Genomic DNA, 6,215 nt, shown 5'->3' on the forward strand with positions numbered 1-6,215 from the left:
AGTCTCTTCACAAGGTCCATTAGTAGCTGTTCTGTATCACATGATCTTCGTATTCGCAACCGAATTGTAGATGTTGAAATTTTACATTAAGGACTTCTTGACTATGTTGGCTTAAAGATTAAGAAAGAAGGTTTATTCTTGACCTTTGAAACAGAATTGACAAAAACAATCTCAATGGGATAAGTCGGTTTGATCCATGGTGTTGAAACAATTAGCATAAGATGAGCCATCAACAAAATTCTGTTGAGTTTTCTAAGTCAGCAAGAATTTGCTGCTTTTTTCTGTCTTCTATTATTGTAAATATTGAATATTGAATATTTTAGACTGTTGATCAGACAATACAAGACATTTGAAGACATCAAGGTTTCTGGGATATTGTGAATTTCACTACTTTGACATTTCTTTCTGACAAATTAATTAAATGATAATGAAAATACATTAATGTAGAACTAAAATAACTGATTAGTTGACCAATAGAAAATGAATCAGCAATTATAGCAAAAATGTTGAACATTTTCTGGTTACAGCTTCTCAAATGTTTTACAATTTCTTCCTCCACCACTGGAAAATAGTTATTTGCAGCCCTGAAGAGGTGGCTTCTCAAATAATGTCCACATTGCCAAACTGTTTCCAACTGTTGTTGCATGTGATGCCCAACAGAGGGCGCTGTATGCCTCAGCTGGTATCTGTGCATGTTCACTGTTTCTGACTGCAAACTGGACAACAAGTTTACAGAGAGGGGAATGCAGCAGGGAAAGAAAAAAGAAGGAGAATACTAAACAAACAAAAAAGAAACTTCAAGTAATTTGGGTGTTATCAGACTTCCAAGTGTCCATCAAAACTCTGGGCTGTGTGGGTAAAACCTGAGCGGGCCCTCATAATTCATGCAAAGCGTGTCATTCCTTCACATTCACTGTGCTTTGATTTGCACGGATACAGCACAAGGATTTTTATGAGGTAATAGAGGTCACACTGAGGTCAAATGCTGTTGCATATCAGGTATTTTTTTTAAGTTATCAGAGACATTAGACACAGATTGTCTCAAAAAGTCTATAAAATGTTCCATATTTTCCTTTGCAGCAAACTGCCATCCAACTGGCAGTCCAAGTAAAGTAAAAACACAACATTAAGATTGATTCGCTAATGCTGTTTGATGCAAGTCTGGACGTAACAACCATGACGCCTGCCTGCTGCCCTCACTGCCCTCACTGCCTGTAGGATCTGGACTTCTACCAACCAAACCTGCTTCATCGCTGTGCCAAAATCACATCTTTCCACAGCCAAAAACTCCATCTTGGCAACGCAAAAATATTTCTGTAGCATCTTCCAACTCACAGAAATTCCATATAACTCAGATTGGAACATTTATCAGAGCCATTTTGATTTCTCTTTTTTCAGTTCAGAGAAATCACAACCTTCACCATGACACCTGCATTCCTAGCTCCCTCAAAACTAATTTATTCTCAAACCTCATTACTGCCTCCACTAAAATTAACTTCCTATGAAACATTATGGACAGATTCCTGGTATCTAAAATAATGTGACCACAGTGGACAAATTACATTTTGTGGGATGCTAAATACTGGACGCGTGGGAGTCAGAACATTCTTAATATTACAATCCAAATCCATCTCTCTCATAAAAAACTTTTTTATGGTTTTATTTCGCAATCTCTCTCTTTGTGCAGCAGATATTAAATACTTGTTGGAGGTGGAAATAAGCTATGAAGGGACAAAAAGTGTGAAATCAGTATTTGTGGAGGTTTGTTGATGGAAAGAGTGGGAAGGAGGAGTTTCGGTCAGAAAAACTGACAATAATCACCCACATTTTCAGCCTCCCTGCTGACAAGAAACTCCCTGCACTTCAAATTTCATGGATACAAAGATTTGTTAAGTGGCCCACGTTGCCTCCCTCTCCCTGGTCACCTGGAGTGGAAAATCTCAAGTGCTTCTGTCAAAATACCCTCAAAGAAATCCCCTCAAAGAGAAAAAATCCTCTTCCTGTCAGCACAAATTGGCCCATAAAGTAATATTTCATATGTGGGTGGCAGTTGACAAAAGGTTAGGGTAAAGCTGGCATCTGATAGAGGTCAGTTACTTTGAAATGAAGGCACAAGCGGTACTCTTCAGAGTTTTAACAGCTGTTGATGTGCTTTTGATCACAGGACTTTGTCTCTGGTGAGCTACACAGGAAGCTTTTAGGTATGAATGTGTGTAACTGATATAGCTGTAGTTAAGTTTTATCTATTCAGGAAGTCTCCTTTTGCAAGAGAGGAGCTGAAAACAAATTACACAGGCCTACGTTAAACATCACAAGACAATTATCATTACGAGTGGCTCACACACATTCACTGACTAAAACATTTACAAATATTATTACAATATCAATAAATTGAACTTCATGTCCATCACAGGAATGAGCCTCAATTTCTGTTCGCTTTGCAGTTCATTGGAGTAAATTTAGGGGCATATTACTGGAAACCAGTCTGTCCCAGTTCAGGGTTGGTATGAGAAAGTTCAGCATTTTTGGGAAATATTCGCTTACTGGCGGAAAATTAGATGAGGATATCAATACCACTCCTATATTTGTCGATTAAATATACAGCTAACTTCCGCACTAACTTCCTGGAATCTCTGTTCGTTGCCCGGTAACGGCCCCCAACCAGGAAACAACCCGACACATAACCCCTAAAAACGGCGAATTTTCGTTTTTACATTTCGGATTTGGTACGGATTAAACAAAAAAAGATGTTAGGTGTAGATTAGTGAGCTTTAGAGCTGCTGGTAGATGGATTTTCTTACCTTCGGACAGGGCCAGGCTAGCTGCTTCCCCGCTCTTCTCTTCCTCTGGCAGGCCCCTTTTACGCAGTATTTTTTTCCGGCCTTTGCGTCAAATCCCGGGAACTCTGCCTCTGATTGGCTGGCGCTCGTTGCCTCCGTTGGTTAGGCTGGTTAAGGCAAATATGATCTACAACAGGGTTAGCCAATCAGAGGAAGAGTAGGGGCGCAAAGGAATAACGCTCCTCTTGCGTTGTTAGCTACATCCTTGCTAGCCAGACTTTTGCCGTCAGGAGGACCCCCCAGCTCTGGAACTCCCTTCCTTAGGATCTGGATTGGGTGGCACTGGCTGTTTATAAATCCATTACTAGGTTTGTGTGTAAAGTCCCTTCTAAATTCGTAGTAATTGTTAGCTAGCTAACATGTTTTAGAGGTGGATGCATGTAGAAATATGCCTGAAAAAGTTAATGGAATTCACACATTAGAGTGAGAGAGAGTACGTGATTACACAACCCAGCAGACGTTATATGGTCATTAGGCTAATTTACAAGTTGTAGTATATTGTGTTATTTTGGTTTAAATCTAATGTAATCTTCCCAGTTTACATACTTATTCAACAGCATTTAAATCAATTGTGAGTTCAGATGTGTTGACCATATTACCTCTTTTACTCTTCAGTGTAAATGGGTCAAACATGAGCAAGCTAACCTTAGTTTTGTCAGTTAAGCTAGCTTGTTCAGTTAGCCATAGTTGCATAGTTTCTTTTCTTATCCTTTGTGTAAGAGGAATTTTAGTGTGTATAAATTACCGCCGTACAATTAAGGACATATCTAACTTTGGCTTTCTTGATTCTTTGATTTGTCAATATTTCTACCAAAATGCACTAAAACAGTTGATCACAAAAGAAAACAGACTCATGAATTCACTGGTGGTGAATTTATATAATCATTATTTCAATAACGTTATCCTTATAAAAAATATCATTGAGCTAAATTAGCTTTAATAAACTACTCTGTTATATAATATTGTAGACTTGACAATATTTATTAAAGTAAAAACTATTTGAGAAAAATATTTCTTACAGTGGCACATTGGCCAGTGACTGTCCTTGGGCAAGGTGGTAAACCTGAAACTGCTCCTGAGCTGCTGCTTTGCTTCCAAACCTGCACTCTGGTCTGCCTGTGGGATGATGCACATTCACATCTACTGTACTGATACAAATTCCATTACTGTGTGTAAATTAACCAGTTAAATACTTCTAACCTAAATGAATGATCTCTTTAACTTGTTCGTCAATAAATAGACTGGGATATGATGGATAGCAAAGGCCATCCACTCTCCTCAGGTCAAGCAGTGGCAAATTCGTCACTATTTATTGATTTTCTCACATGTAAGCTGTGCACATGCAGCAACATTAACTGGCCCAGTCCTCCCATCAGTCACTCTCAGGCAGACACAACCTTGCATGCCCCGGGTCGTACAAGGCCTTTCACAGCGGCACGTCAAGTAAGTTCAGACAAGACTGGAGCCGGCAAGTCAACTGGGAACAAATTCCTCTTCACAATGACAGCTGGTAAGAGGCAAACAGGATGGTGAAAGAGAGACAAAAACAAAACAAAAGGGAAGGATAAGTACACTACTAGTATGCAAAAAATAAAATAAACCAGAATTTAAAAAGATGTAACAGGCATAAGTACCGAGCTGAAGACAGCAAACAGCTTGACAAATGACATGAGCAACCACTACTACAACTAATTAAAACATGCGGCAAACATAAGGCAGCAGTGACAGACAACTTAATTTCCAGAGAACAATCTGTTATGGCAAAGTTGACTCAACTCTACACCCAAGGGACGTTTTTTGAAAAATCCTGCAATATGTGATAATCTGCTGTCATGTTCTGGAAACATCTAATATAGTGAAACCATCACGTGAAAACACTAACAGGATGTGCCAAAAATATCAGCCGGGTATGTCTCAAATGTGGTTGACTTAATGTCACGACCTTTGGTGCTTTGGTCTGGAAAATCCTGGCCGCAGTGCTGACGTAGAGAATGGTGCCAATGGCTGTCATATAAAGATTCACAGATTCCTCTTAAACCCCCTACACCATAATCATGAAAACATAATATCAAACTTTATTTGTATAGAACTTTCTACAGTGCTTCACAAATAATAACAAGACTAAAAGTCTACAGCTGTGTTAGTGGCTCTGTGAGGCTATACGTTGAGCTAAATGCTAATATCAGCATGCTGACATGCTCACAATGACAATGCTAACATGCTAACATAGAAGTGTAAAAGCAACGCAAGAAAACAACTGACTCAACACCTCATTGTTGTTGGTTTGAATTTTATAACAGCCAATACAAACTTGTAGGTCCAACAGGCTGCAATCTGGTTCATATTTGCATTTTACAGTATTACTTTTATCCAAAGCGACATACAAGTTAGGTACAATCCAACCCACAGTAGATCGAGGAGAAACCATTGGCAATTAGGTCCAGAGCGCTCAAATCCATGTTCCACGTAACTCAAGTGCCACAAGTTTTGCAAGTGCACGAAGTCATAAGACATAATGGTGTAGGAAATGAGAAATTATGTTTTAGTACGAGAGAATGATCTGAGATATGGATTTATAACTATTAGGCAGTCAAAACTGATCATAGGGAAGAAATCAGAATCCTCCTAGTTTATTGTGATATGTTGTTTCCCTTACCAGAGAGCCTTTGAACAAAGCACTAATGTGATCTGATCCTCATGTGTGGACAGTCTGCTCAGAGACAGATAAGAACTCAGCCAAGCAATAACATGACTCCAAAAATGGCTGCCAATTACTCCGTCTGGGACATTCGGCCCAGTGGCATAGCTGACGGATGCGTCTCTGTACATTCAACCTCCACGTTCACAGCAGAGCCAGTGCACTCAGAGAAACAAGGACTGCAGATTTCAGTTGAATTCTGTGAATATGAAACTTGGCTTTTTTAGAAATAATAGTCTTTGTTAAAATAAAATAAATAAAAGAAAATTTGAAGATTTGGATTGATCATAAATCATCCTCATCCATCATCAGCAGTCACTCGGAAAAATTTTGTTTTTGTGAGATGGAAGAAGCCTCTTGCTAGCATGATGACCATGTGGTGCAGTTTAAAGCAAGATGGTCCTTGAGTTGTGGACCTTGTGGCTAAGTGGACCTTGAGTTGTGGTTGTGGTTGAACTTTCATGTATGGATTTAGACTGTTGGTTGGACAAAACATGGAAATTGTGACAGGCATTTTTCAGTTTTTTGATGTTTTAGAAAAGAATCGAGAAAATAATAATTAATCAACAATGACAATGGAGCCCTTTGTCAGATTTTAAATAACATTGAGAGTGTTGTGTGAGTCTGTGGGAGGTATTTAAGTCTACATAAGTTGCTGTAAGTACATGGAAATTACT

This window comes from Enoplosus armatus, chromosome 15 (assembly GCF_043641665.1).
Source record: "Enoplosus armatus isolate fEnoArm2 chromosome 15, fEnoArm2.hap1, whole genome shotgun sequence".
Lineage (NCBI taxonomy): Eukaryota > Metazoa > Chordata > Actinopteri > Centrarchiformes > Enoplosidae > Enoplosus > Enoplosus armatus.